Source organism: Castor canadensis, chromosome 3 (assembly GCF_047511655.1).
Source record: "Castor canadensis chromosome 3, mCasCan1.hap1v2, whole genome shotgun sequence".
Lineage (NCBI taxonomy): Eukaryota > Metazoa > Chordata > Mammalia > Rodentia > Castoridae > Castor > Castor canadensis.
In genome coordinates, this window is record NC_133388.1 from 70,694,236 (window position 1) to 70,707,605 (window position 13,370).

Sequence of the window (13,370 nt, forward strand, 5' to 3'; positions counted from 1 at the left end):
TAAAACTTCAGCCTTTTAAAAGAGTCTGTTAGTTGGGAGAAGGGGGATAAAGGAGAACGATGGAGGAGTGAGTTTAACTATGGTGTATTGTAAGAACTTTTGTAAATGTCATGGTGTACCCCCTAGTACAAAATAATATGATAAAAATAATCAATTGTGTCACCACAATTGGTTTGGAATTATGAGCATAATATTTACTTACTTAGTTTTGAAGTAGTTGAAAATTGAATATGGTTATATATGAGCTGAATTCATATTCTCAGGCAAAATAGTGAATGAGGATTTAACTTAGGATTTATTCAGTTAATGCTCAGATTTCCCATTCCCTCATTGTTCCCCATAAAGAACTTCTGACAAGTGGTGTCTGATATCCTCTGGTGAGCTGGAGCTAGGAAAATGTGAGAACCACTAATTTAGAAAGGTATCCAGATTACCTGCCTGGCCCTCTTCTCAGAAATCATAGTCATCCTCACTCTTGCTGAAATCCATTAAATTACCATTGTATAGCTGATGGTTGTTATGAATGCTGGCCTTATGTGGAAGGAAAGCTTAACTTCCAGGAAATCTTGAGGTGAGTTAGACAAAGAGGAGCATCACTGGGAGGCCATCAGAGAAGTATGTACTCACCAACTGGTCAAGTGTCCGGTTTGTCAGTAAATAACAAATGGGGAGATAATTTCCACTTTCTTTTTTAACATAAAGCATTTCTTAGACAATTCTCCTTGGCCCACTTGTCTTTTTGTATATCTTATAAGGAGAGGTACTGAGTGCCTTAGTTAAGAATGTTTTTCAGATGATAGAAGAGTTAAGAAAGAGATACGGCATTTTCCTCAGTTTGCTTAGAGCCTTGGAGGATAGAGGTGTCTCTTTCTGGAGCAAAGGGCTTTGTAAAAGATTTAGCGTCCACGTGAACCATTTGCTGGCTTCGAACTACAATCCTGATAGCTGCTTCCTGAGTAGCTATCATTGCAGGTGTGAGCCACTAGCACCCAGCTCCCAAGGCTGTTCTCACAGTCTTGCCAGTATTCCCTTTACTGAAGCTTGTTATATTTTTACTGATCTCTGGGCCATAACCAATGGCCTAGGGGTCTGGATTTCCACTTGGAAAACTATAGACGGGTAGGTTAAAAATACCTCCCTTTGGGGCCACGAAATGTGATAAATCACGGTTGATTGAGTCACCCATGTAGATGCTCATAATAAGGGCAAGTCTCTGGAATCATACTACCAATCAAAATGTCCCTTCCACAGCTACAAGAAAGGCAGAGATGGGAAGATTGTGGTTCAAGGCCAACCCAGGCAAAAAAGTTAGCAAGTCTGTCTCAAAAAAATCCAAACTGGGTGTGGTGGTGCATGCTTGGGATCCCAGCTACAAAAGAGGTAAAGGAGGATCACAGTCAGAGACTGGCCCTAGGCAAAAGTGCGAGACCTTTTCTGAAAAACAAAGTAAAGCAAAAGTGGGAGGGGGTGGGAGGAGAGGCTGACTCAACTGGTTGAGTGCTTGCCTAGCAAGAACAAGGTCTTGAGTTCAAACCCCAGTACCAACACAAAACAAAAAACCCAAAAAACAAAAACAACAAAGCTGTACCACCCAGATTGCCATCATTAGTGCCAGGATGCGTCATCCTGCTGGACATGACAAGCCATTCACCATTGTAGGCTTGGCATAAAATAAAAGATGCTGCTTGTGATGTGGAGGCCACCTGCAAGCCAGTCCTGTGAAAGTGTCCCAGTGAGGGAGGCCACTATCACCTCTGTCTCCCCATCTTGTCCCAGGTATCAGACCTTGATTGCCTCTTGGGATCCCTTGGGCCTCATTGGTGTTGACACTTTTTTTAGGTAACAGTGTTGCTGTTCCACGCTGACTAGTAGTTTCCAGCCATACTTCTGAGCCCTTGAAACTACTTTGTATTCAATTTTTGGCTTTCTGAGCCATTTGCAGTTGATAATGGCATGGTTTTCTTTTTGGCCTCAAAAGGTACTCAACAAAGTTCTGCTCATTCAGGTATTCAGTGGACAGTTCCCACTCCCTACCATTCACAGGCTTCTGATATTATTGATCATTGAAATAGCCTCAATTCAAATAGATTTTTGACTGTAGGTCCCTTATTTCCTCTTGATTTGCAACCTTCCTAAGGCACTTTGGTCATGGAGTGTGGTTTGCTCTGACAGAGATCACCTCCTCTCAGCCACTTCCTGCTTAATGATCAGGATGACCCAGTGCTATTTTAAAATTTGAGATTCCTTCTTGATCACTCCTGGGCATGATGCTTTCCTGCACGCTAATGGCAGTGACAACCCCAGGATTTCACACTTAATTCTGCCTCAGTCACCTGGATTCTTGTGGATTTGTAGGATTCTACATCATACAAATGGCTAGTCACCACTTGGTTGAGAACACGGCTTTGCAAGTCATCCTTGAAGGCCAAAGTGGGTGGGATATGAGTGTCTGCAAGTTTTATAAAAATGCCCAATCCCTTTTGCACTTGACTCTTGGATGAACGGTCTGAGTGTGAGTAGAGATGACTGGGAGAAAGGTGACTTAAAGGTACTGGGATGGTACAAACTGATCTGTGGTGATGGAGAGAAAGCAACTCCAACATCTGAGGGGGAGAACAGCTGGGGTGCCAGGAGGATGAGAAAGGAAGGATTTGTAGTAATTTTTTTTTTTTGGGTGGGTCTGGGGTTGTACTCAGGGCTTCATGCTTGCAAAGCAGGCACTATCACTTGAACCACACCTCCAGTCCATTTTGCTCTGGTTATTTTGGGAATGGGGGTCTCTCAAACTGTTTGCTCAGGCTGACCTCGAACTGTGATCCTCCTGATCTCAGCCTCTCCAGTAGCTGGAATTACAGGTATGAGCCCCTGGCACCCTGCTAGGATCTGTAATAGTCTTTTGTCTTCCAGTGGCACTCTGGGTCCTTCCTCAGGAAGGAAAATGCCCAAGTGCAACTCCCCCAAACTGTTGCAAATACCTGAAGAGGTAAAAACACTGAACCTTTCATTCTTTCCAGGTGGCTCTATGATTTTGATTGTCATTCCCATTCACCTTAGCAGACAAAGCAGAGGACAGCTTGGCTTCTGCATCTTCTATGCAAAACACTGGTTAATGCCTGGTTGTCCTTCCCTTTCCATTCTCATCACTATTGCTCAGTTGCCCTGTGGGTGAGTGAACACCACTTGTCTGAAGGCAAAGTTACCCAGGGAAGTTTGGACAGACAGCCCTCAGGCAGTCCCTCCAAAAACACAGACTAGACTCAATTATTCAAACTGAATGGGGAGTCCTAAAGCTTACCAGCTTGCCAGGTGTCCTCCTTGTAGGGACTGTCACCCTCTGCCTCCTGAATTATGGGTGTCTCACAGGGGCACTATGTGACTTCAGGCCTTTATTTCTTATGTGGAAGTAGAGAGTTAACTTCTGTCCTGACAACACACTTAGTGGCAATCACAACAGACTTTCAGACTTTTTATTTTGGTGGACTGGGATTTGAATTCAGGTCTTTTTGTTTACAAAGCAGGCACTCTACTCCTTGAGCCACTCCAGTTCATTTTGTTCTGTTTATTTTGGAGATAGGATGTCAAGAACTATTTGCCTGGGTTGGCTTCGAAATGTGATCCTCCTGATCTCATCCTCCCAAGTAACTAGGATTACAGGTGTGAGCCACTGGTGTCTGGCACATTGGTTATTTTTGAGATTGGGTCTCACTTCGGGTCTCACTTCATTCCTGGGCCAGCTCTGCACTGCAGTACTCTTGTTTATGCTTCCTCATGTAGCTATGATGACAGGTTCACTTCATCACACTCAGCCATGATTGAGATGAGGTCTCATGAACTTTTTGCCTGGGCTGGCCTCCAACTACAATCCTCAGATCTCTGCCTCTTGAGTAGCTAGGAATGTAGGTATGAGCCACCATGCTGGCTGTGACTTTCAGATCTTTAAGGAAACATCAGTGATTGCTCATTTGGCCCTCTGATGATCACAGAGATTTCTCCAAAGAGGCTATTCTTAGTTGTTGGAGAGATCGCTCCGGAAAGATAGTGGATTCATTATTTATTTACACTTTGCTGACAGTTACCTCTGTAGCAGTAATCATTCAATTTGAAAAGGTGGTAAAATTTAGCTGAAGTTACACTTGACACCACCTTGGGCCTAGAAAGAATTCAGGTCAGCTCACTAACCAGGTTTGTCATGGATGGAAGAATTGCCTTAGATTTCCTCCTCCACAGATGGCGATGCCTTTGCAATATCTGATACATCTTGCTGTGGCTGCTTAATGCCCCTGGTTATGTGGAAAAGGTCACTAGAGAAACTTAAACACAAAGCCTCTTGGCTGTCTAAATAGACCTTGGAGTCATATGGGATTGTGAACCCTGGGGGTCATGGTTGAGATTAATGCCATGGTGTGACCTCATCTTGGTGTGCAGAATCCTATTGGTAGTAGTCTTAATTGAACATCGTGTGAGACAAAGTGATTTGGTCCTAGGCTCTGTTGATCACATTAATTAGGGCAGCTGATGGAGTAACTTCATGTGGAAAACATTTCCAGAAGCCAGGCCTGTGTAGAAACTGCACAGTAGTGAAACTACAGTCTCGTGGATACTGTTGGGAGACAGTTCTCTGTTGGGCCTTTCGTGTTTTGGCAGGTCTTGTGAGCAGTGGCCCTCATTGTTTTTTAGAGCCTTAGATGCGATGCAGTGTCTACCTTTGGAGCAAAGGGTAGGTATGTTTATTGTCCTTTTTTTTTGGTATTGGAGTTTGAACTCAGGGCCTACTCCTTATGCCACTCCACCAGCCCCTTCATGAGATAGGGTTTCATGAACTATTTACTCGTGGCTGACTTCAAACTGTGATCCTCCTGATCTCTGCCTCCTGAGTAGCTAGGATTACAGGTGTGAGCCACTGGCACCGACTCAGGGCTTTGCTATGTTGCCCAGGTTGATCTCAAAGTCTTGGGCCAAGTGACTGTCCCATCTCAGCCTTCCAAGTGAGCTGAGGTGGGCATGTGTACTACCACATCTGGCGTAAAACATTACTTTTGTTGTTGTTGTTGTTTTTCTTGATTTGTCATTTTTCAACTTTGAATGTATAAAAAAGACTTGATCTTATTTCTTTTTCTAGTTTATTTGGAAACTTTGCAGTTCCCACAATTCTTAAATATTCAACAGGGTCTTCAAAGTATATTGAATGTTCTTACACATTAAACATTTTACAATGCAAAACTGAACACTTTTATTAAGTCTGGTTGGTCAAGTTTTGTAAAAATCATCTGTTTTATTTCTTCCTCAGTGTGGGAAGCCGTCCAGATGAGACGAGATGGTGTGTTGAACTAAGGTGGTGGCACTGGAGGTAGAAACAACAGGATATGTTGACTAATTAGCTATAGAGGTTCAGGGGGATGGAAAGTCCAGGTTTCTGGCTTGAAAACACTTGGTAAAGTGGTAGCATTCACTAATCCAGACACTGGGAAAAATGGATCATGTAACAAGTGTGTAGCAGACAATAAAATACTTTGTAAAGTACAGACTATCCGGTAGGGAGTCATTGAAGAGTTCTAAGTAAGGGAGTAATATCAGATTTGCATGTTGGGGGGGGTGTGGCTCAGTGGTAGAGAGTTTGCCTACCAAGCACTTGGCCCTAGTACTACATATATATATATATAGAGAGAGAGAGCTAGAGAGATATATAGATATAGATAGATAGAGATACTTTCATTGTAGAATGATTAGATCATTCTGGCAACAATGTGGAACATACATAGGAAACTAGGAGGCTGTTAGAGTAATTTAAGCAGTGCTTTACCAAGCACTGTATGAGTCAAGGTTCTTCAGGGCTGGGGGTGTGATTCACACGTAGTAGAGAACCTAACTAGCAAGGTCAAGACCCTGAGTCACACACACACACACACACACACACACGCACACACACCAAGAGATTTACCATACAGAATTTGCTCATGTGACTCTGGTAAACACCAAGCCCAAAATTCGCTGAGTCAGGAAGAGCCAATGTTTTACTTTGAAAGCCACCAGGCAGGAATAGCCATGTTTATGTTCAAGTTTAAAGACTATCTGGTAGGAGAATCTTCTCTTACTTGGAAGAAGTTACCCTTTTGTTCTATTCAGGCCTCCAGTTGATTTTAGATGAGGCCCAACCACATTAGAGAGGGAAATCTGTTGCACTCAGTCTATCAATTTAAGGACTGATTTCACCCAGAAAAAACCTAGAATGTTTGACTAAGTACCTGGGCACCCTGTAGCCCAATCAAGTTGACATAACAGTAGCCATTTCAGTGGCCTGAGCTGTTTGTTGCAATGGAAATGAGAAGTGGATAAAATTGAGAGATAGCAAGGATATAGGAGAGACCAGATTTGTGATTGCTGACCAGATTTTTGATTGACCTGGTTGAGAGGTTAGTGATTTTATCTGTTAAGAATATAAGCCGGGCACTGTGGCTATAATACCTGTAGTCCTAGCTACTTTGGAGGCTCAGATCAGGAGGATCATAATTTGAAACCAGCCTGGGCATCTCATTTTGGAGATGAGCCCCCATCTCCAAAATAACCAGAGCAAAATGGACTAGAGGTGTGGCTCAAGTCGTAGAGTGCCTGCTTTGCAAGCCCTGAATTCAAACCCCAGTCCTACAAAAAAAAAAAAAATTAAAAACAGATTTAATATAAAGAGATGAATGGGTTTGACATAGAGGATGATTTTAGTTTTTAAAGTGTTGAGTTTGATGTTAGCAAAATGCTCCACTGGTTATGTTTAGTAGCTTGATAAATATAGAAATATGATAACCAGAAAATAGATCTGGGCTTAAGATATTTATTTATATGCCTATAGTTATTTTGTAACTACAGATATCAATATAATTTATTTAAATGTATATTATATCATTTAAACAAATATGCTTGAGAGTCAGATATGTAGATGATAACTGGAGTCAAAGGCAAGGATGAAATATTTTAGGAAGAACATATATATATACATATAAAGCAGTGATTCTTTTTTTTTTTTTTTTTGGCAGTACTAGGGTTTGAACTCAGGACTTCATACTTGTTAAGAAAGTGCTTTTACACTAGAAGTATGCCACCAGCTCTTAAAACAGAGATTCTTAATCTGACAGCCAAGCATATAAAGCTCATGAAATTATATATAAAAGTGTATGTGGTTGTTATGGGCAGCTTTTCTAGAACTTTAATCAGATTTTCAAAGGCATCATTGATTTGAAAGGATTAAAAATCAGTAATAATTTATGTATGAATTTTTGAAATGAATTGAATTAATAAGTTAAAAACCCATGGTACTACAAGATAGGTTGGAAAATGACAAGATGAGGAAAAACTGGCAACAGCTATGAAAAAGTGCTCACTTTACTAAATCAATGAGAAATAGGGAAGAGGGGTAAAGGAGAAAGATGGAGGGGTGAATCTAACTAAGATATATTGTAAGCCCCGTTGTAAATGTCACAGTGTACCCCAGTACAACTATAACATGCTAATAAATAAATACAAAAAAGAGAAATCAATGAGAAATAGAGTTTCATGACTCCTTGTCTAAAACTGTTAGGATTATAAATATTTCAGAATTCAGACTTTTTAAATGGGGCTTCACATGCAGATTTTTTTTTTTTTCATGGTGGTGGTGGTACTGGGGTTGAATTTAGAGTTTTATGCTTGCTAAGTGGCTCTCTTACAACCTGAGTCACTTGCCAGCTTTTTTTATGGGGCTTCAGAAAGATAAATTGCTTATATATTATTATTTAACTTCCCTAGTGAGGCCCAGAGCGGCAATAGCTAATCAAAATCATTTTGTTTTTACAGACAAATGTATGAACATTCACTGTAAATGGGAAAAATACAACTATAGATAGCTTCACATCTGTTCAGGAAAAGCTTTGCTGACATAGGACCTAAGGTTTTCAAAGAGTTATTTTTTTCTCTTTGTGGTACCAGAGTTTGAACTCAGGGTCTCATGCCTACTGGGCAGGCTGTCTACCACATGAGCCATACCACCAGCCCTTAGATATTTTTGATTTTTGGAATTGTAGGTAAGGATTTGTTGATCTGTAGTAACATCTCAAACACAGGGCAAGAATGGAAATAGGTCACAAAAGAAAAACCAGAAAAATAAGCTGGGTTTTGTCATGCATGCCTATAATCCCCAACATGGGAAACTGAGGCTACATAGTGGAACTTGGTCTCAAAAAACCCCCAAAATATAACAAAATAAGCAACAAAATTTCCCCAAAACAAAAAGAAAATATCTAGTAAACACATAAAAAGATAATTTAGCTTCAGTGACAATAAGAGAATGCCAATAAAAATGAGCTATCTTTTCATACCTGCCAGATTGGCAGAGGTTGGTAATACTTGGGATTAGAATAGGGCACTGGGTACCCTTAGGTGGTACTGCTGGTGCTAAGAGGGCCCCAAGATCTCTGTGTGTCCTTTAGAATTCCCTCCCCGAGTGCCTTGCTTCTAGCCAACAGAGTAGGACAAAGGTGGTAGATGTGATGATGTTACTATTATGTACAATTTCATCTTAGCAATTGGGGGGGGGGAGGGAAAGAGAGAGAGAGAGAGAGAGAGAGAGAGAGAGAGAGAGAAGTGGAGAGGAGAGGAGAGGGCAGCAGAGAGGAGGAGAAGAGTAGAGATAGATATTAATTCTTTCTTGTTAGCCTGTAAGAAGCAAAGAGGCAGGTTGTAAACTGCCTATGGTGAGGGCCACATGTCAGAAAACCACAGGCTACCTCCAGGACCTAAGGGCTGGCTTCCAGCCCTTAGTTAGCAAGAAGCTTCAAAGGAAATAAATTCTGTCAAAAATCTGAATAAGCTTAGAGGAGGGCCCTTCCTTACTGGGGACTAACCTCTGGTTGATACTGAGTGTAGCTGGGTGAGACCTGGGGCAGAGGACCCAACTAAGCCCTGCTCCTGACCCATACAAACTGTCTTAAGCCTGGAAGTTTGTGATGATTTGTTTTGCAGAGGTAGAAAACTACTATACTCATTCCTGCTGGTAGACGTGTGTATTGTTCCCAGATATCAGTATTAATATGTAAATATGCATATGCCTTTGGCTGTTCTACTTTAGTCTATAGACAGTTGTATAAAGTTGTATGTTCAAGGATATTAATTGAAATGAGGTTTAAAATAGTAGAAAAAGCAGAAACAAAATGAGTGACCAATTACAGAGGACAGGATTAATTATGGTGAATTTGTAGTGAGAACTGTTAGTTAACTCCTTTTCTTTTGATAGAACTGGAGTTTGAACTCAGGGCTTCACACTTGCAAAGCAGGTGCTCTGCTGCTTGAGCCACACCTCCAGTCCAGGGAAACTCTTAAAAATGATGTATACATCTACTACACAATATTTATTAACTGCTATCATCCTATAACAAAAAAGTAATTTTATTTTTTCCTAATTATAAAATAATATGAGCTAATTGTAAAAATCATTTCATAAAAATTGGGCAATACTTTACACTTTGTTATCATCAGATTAATATTGTAACACCATATCAATATTGTATGTGTTTTGAGAGATATTGTGAATAAATGCCTTATGCACAGAATTTAGTCTCAATTGAGAGGTGTCATCTCTGTCTTACAGATAAAAAAAGGATGACTCACAAGACTTTCCAAAGGTCACATACTGATAAGTGATGTTTGGGCAGTTGGGGGTGGGCACAGATTTGTGTTTCTGGCTTTGGCTTAAAACTCTGTGTGCTTTGCTGTTTTTATTTCTATTTCATTTTTTTTATTGTTGTGCTGGGGGGGTACATTGTGGTATTTACAGAAGTTCTTACAATATATCAAATATATCATACTTAAATTCATCCCCTCCACCATTCTCCTTTATCTCCCCCTGCTTTGCTGTTAGTTGGTTCCCAGCAAGGATGGTCATCTTGGTGACACTGACTCAGGAGCTCTGCGATGGAGCCTGGGGGACCTCTCACTGGTAGACTGCACTGAGGGACATGTAGTTCTAAGGTGCCAGTCCCCTCCCTCTGTCCCTCCTGTCCTCCCCATCTTCTTTCTCTGTAAATGCCCTGAGGAGACTGAGGAGGCCTCCGCCCTCTTGGCAGCCAGGATGTTGCTTGCTTGTCTTGCTTCCTCTTGGCAAGGATTTGCTTCCCCTCTTTTTCTCAGAGCTTGTTTGGAGGTTCTACAGAGGCACGCAGACTCTCCTATGCCCTTGACGGAAGAATGGTCCTCGTCTATCAGGGAAGGTTGTCCTCTGCCACCCAACCTGCAATTTAGGGCCCTTATTGAGCCCTGTGGCTGTGCTCTAGACAGAGCCATGGCTGCTGGGGCAGAAGCGCTTCCTTTTCTTAACTTCAAGTGCAAGCAGACCTGACAATTTTTGATGATTTTCTGAGGGGAGCAAACAGCAGAAGTGACTTTGGGAATGTCAGGGGAGCAAATGGCAAAAGGAACTGTGTCTTAGATAGCTAAGAGAGACAGAAAGGCATCCTTAAAAGCAAACATCTAAAGAGAGGTGAGGAGCAGGGCTCTCATCCAGATAATAAAATACACTGGACTTTCTCCTGGATTAGGGAGACAGGGGAGCATCGTTGAAAACAAACATCCAAAGAGATGAGAAACAGACTCCTCAAGGAAAGAAGCACTGCAAACTCTCACCAAGATAGCAAAAGGGAGTTAAAAACATAAATGGTGGGCCTCAAGGCCAGCCCAGGAGTGTCCAGCTTGGTAAGGATGGGGGCAGTCAGTCAGACCATCAGGTTCAGTGAGAAGTTAATTACAGGACATCCAATCACAAATGTAGTTTCATGGTAGAATGGGGGAGACTGAGCCAGACAAAGCCCTACGTTATCCCCTAGACTTCAGCCATTCTTTGGTTTAGCTTTCACTAAGTTCCACCCATCAGGGAGCTTTGCTGTCCTTTCAATAAACTTTGTGCTTGCTTTACTCTTAACTCCCGGTCTGGGGTCTTTAAGCATGGACTTTGCCAGGACACAAACTGGGGTTCAACAACCTGGTATTAATTTCACTTAGGATTCCAAGTTGCTTGTACTTTTTAAAAAACTTTTGCCAGTAAATAAGTGCTTAACATGTAAGCTCATTTCCATAGAACTGTTTGCTAATGAAAACAATCAAGATCTCACTTTATCTCTGGGGTCCCTTGCTCCTCTGTTGTTCTCCTTCTAAAGGTCCCGGGGCGTCTCGGTTGTCGTGGCCCTGGATACTCAAACTGTGGACTCAAGTTGAAGAGAAAGGAACAAGAGGTCCAAATCAAGCTAAGCACATTAGTAAATGAGAAGGCTGGAGGGTGGGGGAGGGGAGGAGGGAGAACAATGAAGGGGTACATTTACCTAAGATACATTCTAAGCACATATGTAAATATCACAATGTAGCCCCTGTACACTATTACATGCTGATAAAATAATAATGAAAAAAGAGAAGGATGGAGGAAAGGAGGGAAAGCAGGAGAGGGGAAAGGAGGGAATGTAGGACAGGGAAGGAGGGAAGGTAGGAAAGAGAGGAAAGGAGAGAAGAGGGAGGGGGAAGGGGAGCAGAGGAGGGGAGCAAGAGGGAGAGAATTTGAAAGATGAAGGAATATTTTGTGATAATAGGGTAATGTACCCCACTTTTCTTGGATGGCTGATAATCCATCTCTGAAGGCAGTTTTATTAAGGGTTGTCCATAATTTAAAAATTTTAAAAACTTCTCCCCTTTCTGCCCCATACCCCCAAACTCAAATTTTAAACATCTAAGAATGTCTGATTATTGATGAGCCACTGCTCCAGTCCATTTTGCTCTGGTTATTTTGGAGATGAGGTCTCATGAATTATTTTCCTGGGCTGGCCTCGAGCCCTAACCTCCTGATCTCAGTCTCCCAAGTAGCTAGGATTATAGGCGTGAGACACTGGCACCCGGCTGTGCTTGTATCTTTTGATCTAGTAGTTATACCTTGCTCAAGTTTATAATGATAAATGTATGAAAGTACCCATTTGGTATTTTTTTAAGCTTTTTTTTTCTTTTCTGAAACAAAACACATTCAAATGAGCTCATCAAATTTAAATATATGGGCTGGGCATAGTGGCTCATGTCTGTAATCCCAGCTACTTGGGAGGTGGAGATCAGGAGGATTTCAGTTGGAGGCAAAAAAGTGAGACTTCATCTCAACAAATAAACCAGTGGTCCCAACTACAGGGAGTCATAGGTAGGAGGATCAGGGACTGAGGCTAGCCTCTGGCAAAAAAAAAGAACAGAAACCAAAAAAGAACTAAAGTGAAAAGGGCTGGGGGCATGGCTCAAATAGAAGGGCACCTGCCTAGCAAGTATGAGACCCTGAGTTCAAGTCCCAATACTGCAAAAAAAAAAAATCCAATGTATTGTTTAATGAATTAGTATGGAGTGAAAATCCATGTTACAAATAAACATGACAAGAAAGAGAACAATGGCGGTTCCCCAAAGTCCGCCTGAATCCCACAAATTACAGTTCTATTTCTGGCTCTTGAGTATGTGTCTGCTGAGCACTGGAAATGTGGGTAGTCTGAATAGAGAGAATTGAAAGGTGCTGTACATGAAAAATACACACTAAATGAGTGTGAAAAATGTAAAGTGTTCCATTAATACTTTTATATTGATTACATGTAGAAATATATATATTCTGAATACGTATTAGGTTAAATAAAATACCTTATTAATTTCACCTGTTTCTTACTAATGTGACTACTAGAAAACTTAATTGCATGTATGGCTTTCTTTTGTGGCTCACATTGTAAGCATTGCTGTGCAGGTGGTCGTTATCTTGACTTTATCTTTCCTTCCTTCCTTCCTTCTCTTTCTTTTTCTTCTGAAGTGGAGTTTTGCTGGATTTCCCAGGCTGGTCTCATGCTCCTGGGCTCAAGTCATTCTTCTGCTTCAGCCTCCCTAGTAGCTAGGACCTCAGGAGAGTATCACCATACCTGGCTTGACTTTTTCATAATGATTTTCTTCCTTTTCTTTGGATTTTTACCACCTATGTATGTATCCATAAAATAGCAGTTTAGTTTTGACTATTTTTGAAATTTATATAAATGGAAAATACCTTATGTATTCTTTCACATCCTTCTTTTCATAGAGGTTTAATTCATTCATTTTCGCTGCTGTATCATATTCCATTTTATGAATTTACAGCAATTTGTTTATCTATTCTGTTGTGCTAATTTATGTTCCTATAACCAACGTGTGAGTAACTGCCTTGCTTTAATAGTGAAAAACAGAAAACATCCCAAATGTCCATCAGTAGGGATTGACACACTGGCATACAATTGTTAAAAAGAATGAGCTCTTTCTGAAATAACCTGATAACTGCAAAATTTAAATAATTTGTTGGCATATTATTATTCTTAGTAATTTCTTAG